Here is a 15645-nt window from a genome sequence, read left to right as displayed (position 1 = left end):
AGTGTTGTAATGAAGTGCAAGGATCAATTAAGACAATGGTAAAATGATGTATTGATAATATACTTGAAGATACAAAGGCTAGCCACACTTAGAAACATTAGAGGAATAAGTTGTAACAAGGTTTACTACAAAGTTTAACTAAGTTCATTAGTGAGTACCAAGCAAGCTAGTTCAATTTGAGCAATTTTTTAGTTAGTGCCAAGAAAATGAAAAATCTAGTGTGTGCCGAGTGATACAGAAAGAGCTAAGCATGTTCAGGTGTCGAGCATTAGTAAAATGTAGTCGATGTCGAGTGAATCCATAGTAGGTGCCGAGCATTAGTAAAATGTAGTGGATGCCAAGTGAATCCATAGTAGGTGTCGAGCATCAATAAAACATAGTTGATGCTAAGTAACACAGTATGTGCCAAGAACCATAATTTTAATAATGCCAAGTTGTTGCATTATTGGAAAAGTCAAAGATTTTCCAAATCTGAGCTAACAAGTTTGCTACCTTGAATTTTGTGAACTAGATGGAGGATAAGGATATGAGCTAGTGGCACAAAATTCTATGTAAACCATTTTTTGAGTGAATTCAAAAGGATTCTTCATGATATTTCTAGAAGGAATAAGATGTGGGTTAGATTAAATGAATCCTGCCTAATCCATTCAAACTAGAATTAAAGGAGGGAAGAATTGAGTGGGAGAAGAAAATTCTAGACTTTTATTTAAGGAGTCATAGGCGAAGAAGTAAGAGTCGTTGGCATGCCAAATTGTGAAGTGGTTGTAGGGTGTCAAGGAGAAAGCATCAAGGAGAAGGAAGAATAATGCACAGAGAGTCTACTTCGATTAGTGGTCAGAAGGAAGATTGCACTAGTACATCGAGTATGGAGACTCAAGGAGACAAAGCTTGAAGGGAGAACAAGTTATTAGAGCTACAAAGACTGAAAGCCAGGAAAAATTGTGAAGAGCTAAACAAAGATCTAAAATTTGCAAGATAAGTTGTGAATTGTAATCAGATCGTAAGCCCTTTTTGTTAATCTCTAACAATTGTGCAAGCTAGGGTAAAATCCTATGGACTTAGGTTGGTTTAATAGCCATTTGTAAATCCTTTAATAGGGTGGCATTCCAAGTGAATGTTCTAAAGTCCTCTAATCAGGCCCACTTCTAATAGGGTGGATAAATCCTTTAATGAGGTCACATTTAACAGTGTGTTGTAGCCTTTAACAAGTCAGGCCTTTCACATGGCATCACTTCAAAAGAGTGAGAATTGACTAGCATGTTACTAGTGGCTTTTCCCAAATTGAGTTTCCAAGTAAATCACTATCTTATGTGTTGATCTTTTATGTGTTATGCTTGCATGTTGATTTACAGTAACTTGCTAAGTAGGAAAGTTTAATCTTGGATGTATGAATAGTTTAAAAGACTTACTTTACTTGATGAAAAAGTTTAAATTGGACATTTGGACCTTGAATAACTAATTCACCCCCCCCACCTCTTAGTTATTCTAAAGCATTTCTAACAATTGGTATCAGAGGTAATCTGCTGATATAGTTTCAAGGTACTAGAAATAGGAAAAATCAAGATGTCCAAGAGAGAAGTTCCCAAGCTCAACAGAGATAGATTCGCTACATGGAAAAGCCTAATGGAACTGCACCTTGGATCAATAGTTGATTATGCAAAAACCTCAATTAGAGTGGAATATTTAGATCCGACTAGAACCCTTTCTATAGATGTTTTGAACAAAAGGAAGGAGCAAAATTAGACAATGCTGGAGATTGCCTCTACACTCAGCTATGCTGAATTTGATGACATCAAAGGATGTGATTCTACATTCAAGATGTGGAAAGCTCTATCAGATATCTATGGAGGAGATCAAACTGTTCGAAGAGAAAAAAGAGAAAGCCTCAGAGGAAAGTTTGATGACATGAAAATGGAGGAAGGTGAAAATGCTGCTTAATATGCCTCTAGAATGAAAGAAGTTGTAAGTGCAATAAGAAGTCTAGGTGGTCATTTGGAAGATGACACTATTAATAGAAAATACTTAAGAACATTGCTCCCCATCTATTCTATTAAAGTTTCAACCATCCAAGAGCTAAGGTGCATCCTAGGAAATCAGTTAACCTTTGAAGGAATAGTAGAGAGACTCACTACTTTTGAGTTGTCCAATTATGATAACTACCAACTTGAGAATCTTGAACCTACTTTCAAGGATAAGCTATCTTTGAAAGGTACTAAGGAGGTGGAATCAAAGAAGAAGAGTAGAAAAGGAAAACATGCATCTAGTGATAGCAGCACAGATGAAGAGGATGTGGAACAATTGGAAGCACTATTGGCTACAAGATTTCATAGAGGAAAAGATAAATTCAAATGTAAGATCCTTATCATTTGTTGAAATTACAATGAAGTAGGACATATTGCTGCAAGGTGTACATAGAAGAAGAACTACAAAGAAGGAAACAAGTACAAGAATAAAAGAGAGGATGATAGTAGAGATTACAAGGACAAAGGAAAAAGATGCTATATTGTTGAAGAAGATTCTGATGAGAATTATGATGAAGTAGTCTATGTAGCCATGAAGGATGAGTTAGATGAAGATGAGGCAACAACACTAGTAACTTGTGTGAACAAAAATGACAAGTGGATCATAGACAGTGGATGCTCACATCACATGATAGGAAACAAAAATAAGTTTATTACCTTTACCCAATATGATGGAAATAGTGGTAGATTTGGAAATAGTGCTCCATGTCAAATCAAAGGAAAAAGTTCTATCAAACATATAGAGAAAATTTCATGTGATAATGCATACTATGTTGAAGGACTAAACTACAATTTGTTGAGTGTGTCACAGTTAGGAAATATAGGTTGCAATGTAGAATTTGGAAACAAAACTACCAAAATCTATGATATTGATGGAAATCTGATAGGAAAAGGAGAACAAACTAGGAGTAACTTGTTTTACCTAGATATGGAAGATGCAACCTATCTTATTGTTAAACTTGATGATGTGAGGCTATGGCATAAAAGACTATGTCATGTTAACTTTGATAATCTAATTAGCATCAGTAAAAAGGAGAAAGTCAGAGGTCTACCTAAGCTAAAGAAACCTAAAAATACAATGTGCAAACAATGTCAACTAGGAAAGATGACCAAGTAAAGTTTCAAAAGAAAAGCCTACACTTCCAAGAAGTATTAGAGCTAGTCCATACAAACTTATGTAGCCCAATAGAAGTACAAAGCTACCAAGGAGATAGATACATAATGCTATTTGTTGATGACTACTCTAGGATGATGATTGTCATATTCTTAAAGAAAAAATATGATTCATTTCAAATGTTTAAGTGATACTTGGATAGCGCTAAGAAGGAAATAGGAAAAAGTTTGAAGTGCTTGAGATCAGACAGAGGAGGAGAGTTTACATCAAAAGAATTTGAGACATTTTGCAATGATAAAGGAATCAAGAGGAAAACATTAGAACTAAGAACTCCCCCAAGAATTGCATTGCAGAAAGAAGGAATAGATTAGTAATAGACTATGCCAGAACATTGATGATAAAGAAAAATGTTGCTCTAAAGTATTGGAGAGAAGTTGTAAGTACTACTGTTTACACCCTGAATCAAGTACAAGTCAAGAAAGGAAAAAATGCAATAGCTTTTGAACTATGGTATGGTCACTCACCTAATGTAAAACACTACAAAGTATTTGGTTGTAAATTCTATATTCTTAAGGATACTAGGCATGGTAGGTTTGATGCAAAGAGTGATGAAGAGATATTCCTTGAATACTCCACTAGAAGAAAAGCATATAAGTGTAATAGTAACACTAACAAGATTGTGGAGAGTGCAAATGTAAATTTTGATGAGCATGCAAAAGCTCAAGTTAATGAATCTAAGAAACTAGAAGCTTATATATCCTTTTTATACTTCTATGGAGGAATGCCAATTGAAGATGAAGTTGCCAACCAAGTTGAGAATCAGCAAAAAAATTTAGTATCAGCTGAGTCACAACCAATTAATGTCGAGCTACATTTAGAAGCCAAGTTGCAAAATGAAGAAAATGCACATTTTGATTTTGAAACCAGTATACATGAAAGAGATAATGAAATACTACATAGTGATGTGCAAAGTGACTTTGAAGCTGAAGCACCAAACATGGAAAGAAGGATAGAACCAAGACTATCTAGGTATGTGAGAAGCTATCATCCTACAGAAAAAATCATTAGAGACAAGGAAGTTGGACCAATGATGAGAAATAGGCTAAGGAATGAATCATGTCTACTGAGCAAGATTGAGCCCAAAATAGTGAAAGATGCACTACAAGATGATAATTGGCACAAAGCTATGGAAGAGGAGATAGACTAGATTGAGAAGAACAAAACCTAGACCCTAGTTCCTAGACCAACTGATAAAAATATAATTGGTACCAAATGGGTCTTTAGGAACAAAGTTTATGAGAATGGTGAGATAACAAGAAACAAGGCTAGACTAGTCTACAAGGGCTATGCACAAGAAGAAGGACTGGACTATGGGGAAACATTTGCCCCTATTGCAAGAATGGAAGGAGTGAGAACATTACTTGCATATGTTTCTTATAAAGGTTTCAACGTCTACGAATTGGATGTAAAGTCTACTTTTCTGAATAGGATACTAGAAGAGGAAGTCTACATAGAACAACCAAAGGGATTTGTTGACGACAACAACAAAGATATGGTTTGCAAACAGTATAAAGCACTCTATGGTTTGAAGCAAGCACCTAGAGAATGGTACGAGAGACTGCACAAATATCTTGTGAAGATAGGATTTGAGAGAACATATGACAACAACAATCTATACATCAAGGCAGAAAAGGGTAAAGATATTTTGATATCTAAAATGTTTTTTGGTGATATAATATTTGGAGGAAAAGATGCTCTATGCAAAGATTTTGCTGATCAAATGAAACATGAGTTTGAGATGTCAATGTTTGGAGAAATCAAATTATTTATTGTATTGTGAGTACATCAATTGAAGCATTGTATATTTGTGACCCGATCAAAATACATCAAGGAGATACTCAAGACGTTTGGATTAGAAGACCCAAAACTAGTCAGTACACCAATGGTAACAAGACATAAGTTATCAAAGAATGATGAGTTAGCTGAAGTAAATCAAACAATGTATAGATCAATGATTGGAAAATTGTAGTATATTGTACATAGTAGACCAGACATTACATTAGCTATTGGAATAGTGGCAAGATTTTCTGCAAATCCAAGGGAAAATCATCTGATGGCAGTGAAGATAATACTGAGGTACCTAAAAGGAACTTATGACTTTGGTTTATACTACAAGAGGAGTTAAAAGTTTGACTTGAAAGCCTACACTAATGTAGATTGGGGAGGTAATATTGATGACAAAAAAAACACTAGTGGAGGAGCACTTTTCTTAGGCAAAAGATTGATTACTTGGACCAGTAAAAGCAAAGTTGTACCTCACAATCCATAGTAGAAGCTGAATATGTTGCTACTACTATCAAGTGCACCAATATTGTTTGGATTAAACATCTGCTACAAGGTATGAAAAAAGAGGTAATTAAACCTATGATTCTCTATTGTGATAATACAAGTGCCATCAACATATCAAAGAATCCTATGATGCATGTCAAAACAAAGCATATTGCAATTACATATCACTATGTAAGAGAATTGGCGGAAAACAAGCAAATAAGGATGGAATATGTTAGCTCAAAAGAACAGACTACTGACATCTTCACAAAAGCACTACCTAAAGATGCTTTTGAGTATCTTAGAGGTAAATTAGGGGTGATACCCATATCCAAGGCTATTTGAGAAAAAACAAGACTGTCATACATCAAATGAATTGATTGTTGGCATATTACAAATTGATGTAGAGGATATTTACTTTAGGGTCATGCCTAAAGTAATCAAAGTACTAAAGTTCCAAATCAGTCACAAGAAAGGTAATAGAGGGAGAAATTGGAGTACCTACAAATGCTACACTTGCATGTCAAGATGTTGAAACATTAAGTCTTTGGCATTGTTGTCAAAGAGGGAGAAGTGATAAGAAACTGATCAAATCTATAGGATCAAATGAAAAGAGGGAGAAGTAGTTGATACCAGAATAGTAGAAATTCTAGACTTTTATTTAAGGAATCACTGGCGAAGAAGTAAGAGTTGCTGGCCTGCCAAATTGCGAAGTGGTTGTAGGGTGTCAAGGAGAAGGCATCAAGGAGAAGGAAGAAGAGTGCATAGAAACTTTTCTTTGATTAGTGGTCAGAAGGAAGATTGCACTAGTACATCAAGCATGGAGACTCAAGAAGAAAAAGCTTGAGGGGAGAACAAGCTATCAGAGCTGTAGAGACTAAAAGAAAGGCAAAATTGTGAAGAGCTGAATAGAGATCTGAAATCTACAAGATAAGTTGTGAATTGTAATCATGTCAAAAGCCCTTGTTGTTACACTCTAACAATTGTGCAAGCTAGGGTAAAATCCTATGGACTTAGGTTGGTTTAATAGCCATTTGTAAATCCTTTAACAAGGTGGCATTCGAAGTGAATGTTCTAAAGTCCTCTAACTAGGCCCACTTCTAATAGGGTGGATAAATCCTTTAATCAAGTCACATTTAATAGTGTGTTGTATCCTTTAACAGGGTAGGCCTTTAATAGGGCATCACTTCAAAAGAGTGAGAATTGAGTAGCATGTTACTGGTGGTTTTTTCCAAAATGGGTTTCCATGTAAATCACTATGCCATGTCTTGATCTTTCATGTGTTATGCTTGCATGTTGATTTATAGTAACTTGCTAAGTAGGAAAGTTTAAGCTTGGATGTATGAACAATTTAAAAGGCTTACTTGATGAAAACATTTTAATTGGAGATTTGGACCTTGAATAACTGATTCACCCCCCTTCTCAATTATTATAAAGCATTTCTAACATATATATATATATATATATATAGAAATGAAAAAATATATAAGAAGTTTTGATCTAAAAGAAAAACTACAGAACAAATAAACAACCCAAATAAAACTCCAGATAGAGCTAATCCACCAAATTTGGGAATGCTTGGACTACCCTGTTGCATCTTTGGTGTTGGTTGAAATTGATCATATTTCCTAATATTATTTTTGAAGATTCCCACCAAGCTAGAGTAGTGAAGTGGGCACGTGAAAGCCCCTTGGAAACACTGATCATAGTTTAACATTTCCTTTGTCTATAAGATTAGAATGTTCCAAATTGGAAGGTTATTGACATAGATGTACATGCTTGTAGAGTCTAGGTTGATACAGTTAGAACCCCAATTCGCGAGAATTAACCCAATAGTAGACCTTCCTGAGAATTGGTGATCTAACAGTATTAACCTAGACTCTAAAGGCATGAACATCTATGTCAATAACTTTACAAATTTGGAACATCTAATTCTTATCAAAACCCCAATTTGCAATTATTAACAAAAATAGTGTCATTGGAACTAAATAGTGCATATATTTTTGTTAATACATTTTGTAATCTTGAATATATGGCCTTTATAATAATATTGTAAACTATATTACACAATGAAATGGGTCTACAATATAAGAATTTTCTTGGATTTTTGACTTTGGGAATTAGAGTGATGTTTGTATTGTTAAAATTTCTAAGCATAGGCACAATTTTTCTAGACTCCTCTACTATAGCCCAAAGGTCCGGTTGAGAACCAATTGAAGAAGATTGTTGAAGAGGGAGATTTTTGAGAATAGAGTGATACAAGTATGATCAATATGCTTTAATCATTTTTTTGTCATTGATGTCGAACCTACTATTTGCTGGTAAGACAACTGCTTATTTGATTTAAGTACTATCACTTATTTGATTAATGAAGAGGATTTGATCAAAAGATGTAATAATAGTAGCTAGAGGGAAGGTTGAGTTATGATTATGTAAAGAAGTACAAGAATCAGTTAAGACATTGATAACATGATGTATTGATAATCTACTTAAGGTTACAAAGTTTGGTTACACTAAGAAAGTTTAGAAGAACAAATTACACAAAGTTTGTTTGCAAAGCTTGATCAAGTGGATAGTAGATGCTGAGAAAAGTTAGTGCAAGCTAAATAGAAAATTAGTTGTAGCTAAGTAGAAGTTTATTCTAGTGTATGTTGAGTAAAGTTTACTTGATTCCAAGCACCAGTAAACTTTATTTTTTTCTGAGTGATTTTATAGAAGATGTCAAGCAATGCAGTATGTGTCGAGCATCAGAAGCTAGATAATGCTGAGTGTCTGAATTATTTAAAAGATCATGAATTCAATGGATCTAAGGTGACAAGTTTGTTTTCTTGGATTGTGTGAAGCGAGTGGAAGACTTGATTAATGAGTTGATGGCACAGATTGAAGGTAAACCATTTTTAAGTGAATTGAAAGAAGAATCAAGGAGAAGTTTCTAGAAGAGATATGAGATATGGAGTAGATTCATTGTATTATACCTAATTTTTCCTAATTCTAAATTGGACAATGGAGAATGAGTGACAAAATATCTTAATTTTCTATTTATAGGAATAGCTAGTCAGAAGCAAAGGTTTTCATGTGTGAGAACCTAAAGAAGACAAGGAGTCAAGGGTTTTGCTTCATCAAGTGACCTAAGAGAAGACTATGCATTGGCATGTTAAGAAAGAAGGCTTAAGGGTACGAATGCTTGAAGGGTGAACAAGCTATCAGAGCTAAAATGTGTGAAGGGCAAGCATAATGGAGGACTAAAATAGAGATCTATAATATAAAAATGGATTTGTAATTTTTTATCAAATCAAGCCTTACTGTTACTCTCTAATAATTGTATCAGTCTAGGGTAACATCCTTTGGATTAAGGTTTACCTAACAGTCATTTGTAAATCCTTTAACCGAGTGACATTCCAAGTAAATGGTCTAAAGTCCTCTAACAAGGCTAACTCCTAGTAGGGTAATTTAAATCCTTTAATAGGGTCATATTTAATAGTGTGTATTGTAACCTTTAACATGGTTGGCTTTTCACAAGGCATCACTTCAGAAGAGTGGAAAAGAGTAGCATGTTCTTAGTGGTGTTTTCCCAAATTAGATTTCCACGTAAATCATTGTGTCAAATATGTTGATGAATATGTTATGTTTCATGTTTATACTTTTTCAAGTTCATTTAATAGTAAACTATAAGTTTTAAGTGATTGCATAATCTTATAGATGCATGTATGAAGATAAATCTTTTACAAGTTCAATAAGCTATGAATTTTTTAATTTATACATCTGGACATTAGATATCCGATTCATCCCCCCACCCGCTTCTCAGTTATTCTAAATTATTCCAATAGGTCCATTTTAATAACATCATGGGGCAACATTTCTGAAGAAAAAAAAAACTCTAAACCCATCAAGGCCTGTGGCTTTATCTGGATTCATAGCAAAGACAACCTTTTGTAATTCTTTAATGAAAAAAGGTTCTTACAAATGCTTGCTATCTTCACAAGTTACTAATGAGGAAATAGCATTAAGAAGTTCTTTTTCTTGATCTTGTGGAGTATGAGATTCAAAGGATGGAGCAAACAATTTCTTTAAAAAGAAATTGATACCCACCTTCTTAATGCTATGATAGATTTTTAAAACATTTCTAGTATAAGCTTCTGCTATGTCAAAAATAGAATTAGCAACCCTCCTTTGTTTTATTAATTCATGAAAAAACTTTGTATTCTTGTCTCCTTCACGAAGCCAAATTTCTCTAGATCTTTGTCTCCAAAACTCCTCTTCTAACCTACACAATTCTACCCATTATGCTTGCAGCCCATTTTTCTTTATGAAGGTTTATAAATCCAAACCTTGTGCAATGATAAACACATTAATTTCTTGAAGTTATTTTCTCACATATTCTTTTTGGCAGAAGATGTTCTTAAAGACATGTTTGTTCCAATATTTGATTTTCTCTTTAAAATATTGCATTTTCTTATGCAACTGATACATCTCAGTGTCCCAAAAATATGGTGTAGAAACCTACCACTTTCATAGAAAAGACAAAAGATATGGATGTTTAAAGCACATTCTTTCAAACTTGAAAGGTGACTTATGGAAAGGCTTTGTAGCAGGTGCATTGACCAATTCTAATATGACTGGGAAGTAATCTGAAGCAAAGTAAGAGAGAATGTTTGATGAAAAAATATAAGCTTATAATTTCCAAGTGAGAGACAAGAAATCTGTCTAAATGTTTTACAATATGAAGAAATCCATCTCTGTTGTTGGTCCAAGTAAAAGTACCATTGGAAAGATAATGTTTGGTAATTCATTATCATTGAAGGTCACAACATCCTCTGTTGCTTTTGGTGGAGGACATATGCCACCCTTCTTTTCATTTAAAGATGTAATTCCATTGAAATCTCCTCCCAAGATAATATTTTGATCCCCTAGCCCTAGCATTAAGTTTGTTAGTTGTTGCCATAAATTATTTTTATCTATTGTGGTAGAAGGACCATATACATTGAAAACTACAAACGAAAGATCATGATGCTGAAATGCTAGCATTTGCCTATTAGTTCCTTTAGAAAGCATTTTTCCTATGACCAGTTTAGGATTCCATAAAGTTGCCAAGCCCCTAAAAGCACCAATACTCTGACTATGAGCTGACTGCCAATTAGACCATTTGTGAATTATTTTTAGGCAATTTTCGTTTGATAGTTTTGGTTCCTCTAATAAAATAATATCTGCTTGTGAGGAGTCAAGGTTTTGTTTGATTCTCCTCCTTTTATCAGAGGCATTTATGCCACTGATATTCCACATAATCAAGTTCATTGCAACCCAGAAGAATGCTTAGTTCTTTTCACTGAATTCCTCAATGTTGCAAACTTTTCTTCAATGGTAGACTGGGTACCAACTTCTATCTCCTCTTTAGTTTAATAACTTCTCAATTTCCTCCCTCTAGTTTTATAAACTCTATCAACCATTGGGACCATATTGCTTGAAGGAGACTTTGAAATAGACAATAAATTTGAGAAGTCAAAGTTCTCTTTTATTTGTATATAATATTATAGATTGTCATTTTTATATTATTTAATTTTTAAATATTGTATTTTATTCAAGATTAGAAATGCTAAAATCTGGATAAAGAAATATCATGGCTATTTTTTAATTATGTCTAATAAATTATATTTATGTAGATGTGAGATAGTTGATAATAATAGTGATTTTAATTTATGTATTTGATTTTTTTTGACAAGTAACAATTTAATATGTAGTAATACTTGGAATGACATTATGTACATTGTGAATATCTTTTAAACCATTTAAAATAGAATCAATTTAAGAATAACAATATATAATTAAATATATTTTTTCTATTATTTATTTTACACATAAATATTAATTCTAAATTAGAACAATATACATATCATTTTTTTGATGAATAGTCATTGTTAAGATTACAATTCACAAAAAGAGGGCCGAGAGATACAAGATCACCTGCAGAGTTCATATGCAAATCATTCTAAGAAGATTATAATGCCTGGAGTCACAAAAATCTGAACTTTGTGTGAACAATACTAAAGAACAAATAAAATATAAAGGACATTTCCAGTTGTCATTTACATGTGGTGAAATGATATTATTATTCATGTTGATAGTAGTATAAAATTCCTCTCAAAACGTTTTTTTTTACCAACTGGAAACAAAATATCCCAACAAATGAAGTAAATGAAATGAGGACCACATGTCCATTTTATTTGTGATTCTGTATCAAGAAATACTAGAAACTATTCAGTTTGAATGACACCGTGGTAAAAAGCAGACGGTTTGCGCGACGGCATTTCAGTTGCTGAAAATCCTTCACATCGTCTGTCCATGTTCGCAACACACACGGCCACCATGTCTTTTAGAAGTTTTCTTTGCTGCACTTTTGGTTGAGCAGAAAATTCATCTACTGCCATCCACTGAACAAAACAAATTTTGAGGTCACTTAAGTAGAAATTGAAAATATTCATGAATAAAAACGTACCGCCTTATGGTCAAATGCATACCTTTGCTGCTGAGATTTCATTATCCTGTATAACAATGTCGAATGAAATTGGTTATAACATACACACAAAGAGAATATCGGATTTTCCAAAAGCGGCATTGTGACCATCCCTGTAATTCATGCAGCCTCAGCAGTAAGAAAGCTAAACAATGGTCTATCAAACATACAAGTCATCCGAGAAATTAATAGACGAAACACTGAGACCAATTTATTATAAATATTATTTCTACCTGAATCTGACCACCTGTATAAATTCTGTATCAATCTGTGAAATTTCAAGTAGATATTAAATGGTAAGAAAATCTTTAAATATTGAAGTGTCACAATTCTGACGAAAAAGAGCAGGCAAAAGAGGTTTACCCCTGTTTCTTCCCTAACTTCTCTTACAGCCCCTTCTTTAACGCCTTCACCCTATGAAGAAGAAATTGGGGTAAATACAAAGGAGGGTGCCTTGTATTTTCATTTAAAATCTAAAAAATATATAATTTTTTTCTCTCTAGACTTTATATATTCAAATTTATATTTTATACTTGATTAATCCTTCCCGTGGGCATTTTCCACAGTCCTGAATCTTTGTAGGGTCCACACTTCTCCTGGAGTACAAGAACCTGCATTGATATTGTCATATTAATGTGTGGGCAAGAGGGCGTTGACTGCAATTAACTCCGTACGTATGAATTTCTATACACAATTATATCAAAACGAGATCAGGCTTTAGAATTAGAATTGAAAGATCCATGCATTAATAGGTAAACAACATAGCCCTTTTTTGTAATCCTAATTGTTAAAAAAGATAAACCTCTTCTTGAAGCAATCGATATTTTAATTCTATATATATTGGAACCAACGAAGCATATAAGTTTGTGATATTAAAACTGTGCAATTACCTCTCTGTTGTCGTTGTACACAAAAGCTGCAATTCCCACTTGGTGGGAAGCATTATCAGGGATAGTACAAGAAGTTGCAGAGATCCAAAGCATCAACATCACGTATGAATGTTCAGCATGGTGATACCAAAATCCCTCCTGCATACAAATTTTATTATAGCACATGCCCACGACTCAATATGCTTCTGCGCCATTAAAAAACAATGATTGTAATGATTTTCTTGAAAACTAACCTCGATGGCAACCGGAACTAGTTTGGCCTGTTCCTTGGCTACCTTAATCCAAACACCCTTCTTGCCCTTCATAGAAAATGACGATGAATTAAAGCTATTATCTATTTTCTGTCATATTTAGTGATGAATTCATATATGGAGTAAAGATTAAAGTCCTCACCTGGCGTGCCCATTGGGATAGGGATGCCTTGAGTGAAGATGCAAATCGAAGAACATCGTTGTCCATATTTTCGATGTCAACTTCCACACCACCATATCTGTCTTCCCGAGCATTCAACAGTTCTTGCGTTTCCTCTCCAGACATTTCATTTACGACTTTTTCAATATTGTCAATGGCCGCGCAATCATTGCTAGAGGATGCTTCGTTTGTTGGGAAAGCCATTGTGTCGTGAAAAGCAAAGCTCAACAGATACCTACGTTGTAAGTGAGATTAGGTTATCTTCATCCTGAGCAGGGGGTGACTATATATAGCAATAGTCGGGATGAGAAGAATTTTGCAAATGAAGGCTTGGAAGATATTTTGCGAGTGCTTCGTCGTTGGTGACGAGCAAGTACTATGGCCCTTCCATCCATCTTCCGAGAGTTGATTCAGATCTTGCTCAACAGAAACTCTAAGAACACAGAAACCGTTTACCATTATTGTTTCTTCTCTCTGCTGCTTCCCTGCCAATTTTTAATAATAGAATCCAACAAGAAAACTTTCTCGGCGTGAATCTGAAGGAAACATAAACTGCCCGTAAGCATTCAACCGCTAGGAAGATTCCCGTTGCTCTACAGGGAATGAAACATAAGGAAGCTCAGCAATTGCGTGGAAGTGATATGCTTACGTCTAATGGTTATGGAAGTATTTGCGTGGAGGCTAACATCAATCTTCTCAGCGGCTAGTAAGCTTACGTCGTATATATGTGTGTGTCTGTGTGTTTGAGGTGGCGATTTATATCCTGTCATATATAGATAGATATATGAGAGTGATGTTTGTAACATGTGTTAGGCATATCGATACTTGCTGTTAACGACGCAATAGCTTCATCGTTGATAACAGAAAGCGTTTACCCGTTTTCGGAGGAAGCTTATCAATTACGCAGAACTGATATAGAAAGTGTTACCGGGTTTTCCTGCGGCTCTGCAAAGTTTCAATATTGAATAGCCGGAAGCATTTGAAAATTTCAAACAACAAATTATGAGCTAAATATTTGTGAACGTTTCAATTGGATATTCAACGGTGAAATTCTGTGAATCTTCCTTAGGTTGCTCATGCAGATTTTAAATTTAAGCAACCGAATATCTCACGCCGATTGTTTTTATCCATTAACTACAGATCGCTGAGCTGTACTTTACGCAAGCGTTTAACTTTCCAAGTAGTTTCTGTCACTTTTCTAGGTTCGTACTCCTGGAAAAAAAGCTTAATATTTCTTATAAAGTGAGGACTAACTTCGTCCATATGTAGTCATTGCATGGAACGTCATAGGACTTTCATTTTTTTCACAAATGTAAAATGGATACTTAATTACTTACAATTAAGGTTTAAAGTATGACTAATTGGATCGGCAGATACACTGTATCAGCAGATACAGAGCCATGTAGATCCAGTCATTGAAGCAATTGAACCAGAAGCATAATCAGCTGCACCAGTTGAATAAGTTATAGGTCACTACTGATCTTTACCTCGTTCTTGTTGGTGCTGGCTAATCTCCAACAAAATGCACCAAAGACACAAAAAAGTCAAACATGATTCTTTTTCAGATTGATGAAAACAAAAAAAATTCTAAATTTTTTTGTTGTTTTCGATCTCAAAGTATAAGATCATGATGATCAAATGCTGAAAATTTCAAAAAAATTCACTGTGTTATTTTTTTTTTGAAATTTAGTCAATGGTGCAATTTGAAGGGAGGATAGCCACGTCATTGTTGTTAGCTTGACTTTGCCACCTCAACTGATAGTATAGTTATAGTAGGGGCCCGTTGCATTAGTGGATCCACACCTAGTGAAATATGTCAAAATAATGACTTTTTGAAGATTCATCTAAAATATAATCTCCCATGTTTGCCATTTAGGGTAACCCTCTTGCTAAGACCCAAGGTGCCAGTGCTCTTTATTTTTTTAAACGTGGCATTAGAATTGTCAAAGATCTCTTTTCCAAAGTCACTATGAGTTTCAGGACCTAGGAAGACATGCAGGTTCAGTACTACCTTGTCCGTGCAGATCGACAAACTTTTGACCTATTGCTTTCCTCCATCGCTGTACATTTGGTGCACAAGGTTCTAATTTAGTCTGGTCATCCTTGGTGGCATGACTAGAAGTGGTATCCTGACACTCCTTTTGCCAACTACAAGCCCAATAAGGGATATTGATGGCTTTCACCCCATCTTTCGATGGTAGACACGCTCAACAAGAGATGGCATTTGTAATCTTCGCTTTCTCAATAGCGAAAACGATTCAATACCATCTAGTGCACTATTATTGAGCCCAAGATTGCCCACTTTTCTTGGTAACTTTCCTTCCAAGGTCTTCCCCTGGGGCCTCAGCCCAAGCACATAGGGGTTCCTGATCC

The 15645-nt window shown here is 34.6% G+C and overlaps 1 pseudogene across 1 annotated transcript; it reads right to left on the bottom strand.

Annotated features, from left to right (window-relative positions):
- Positions 1-11513: 11513 nt before the first annotated feature.
- On the bottom strand, positions 11514-13516 carry LOC149546826 (nudix hydrolase 2-like; annotated as a pseudogene). Its single transcript, XR_016354381.1, has 8 exons — positions 13255-13516; positions 13095-13160; positions 12862-12999; positions 12505-12582; positions 12335-12385; positions 12205-12239; positions 11976-12084; positions 11514-11888 (listed from the first exon to the last, which is right to left on the bottom strand). The product of XR_016354381.1 is annotated as a nudix hydrolase 2-like (transcript).
- Between the last annotated feature and the right edge of the window lie 2129 nt (positions 13517-15645).

The sequence above is a fragment of the Cupressus sempervirens genome, chromosome 7 (genome assembly GCF_028749045.1).
Source record: "Cupressus sempervirens isolate cs-2001-9-10 chromosome 7, ASM2874904v1, whole genome shotgun sequence".
NCBI classification, from domain to species: domain Eukaryota; kingdom Viridiplantae; phylum Streptophyta; class Pinopsida; order Cupressales; family Cupressaceae; genus Cupressus; species Cupressus sempervirens.
This window is presented reverse-complemented; position numbering and strand designations above follow the sequence as displayed.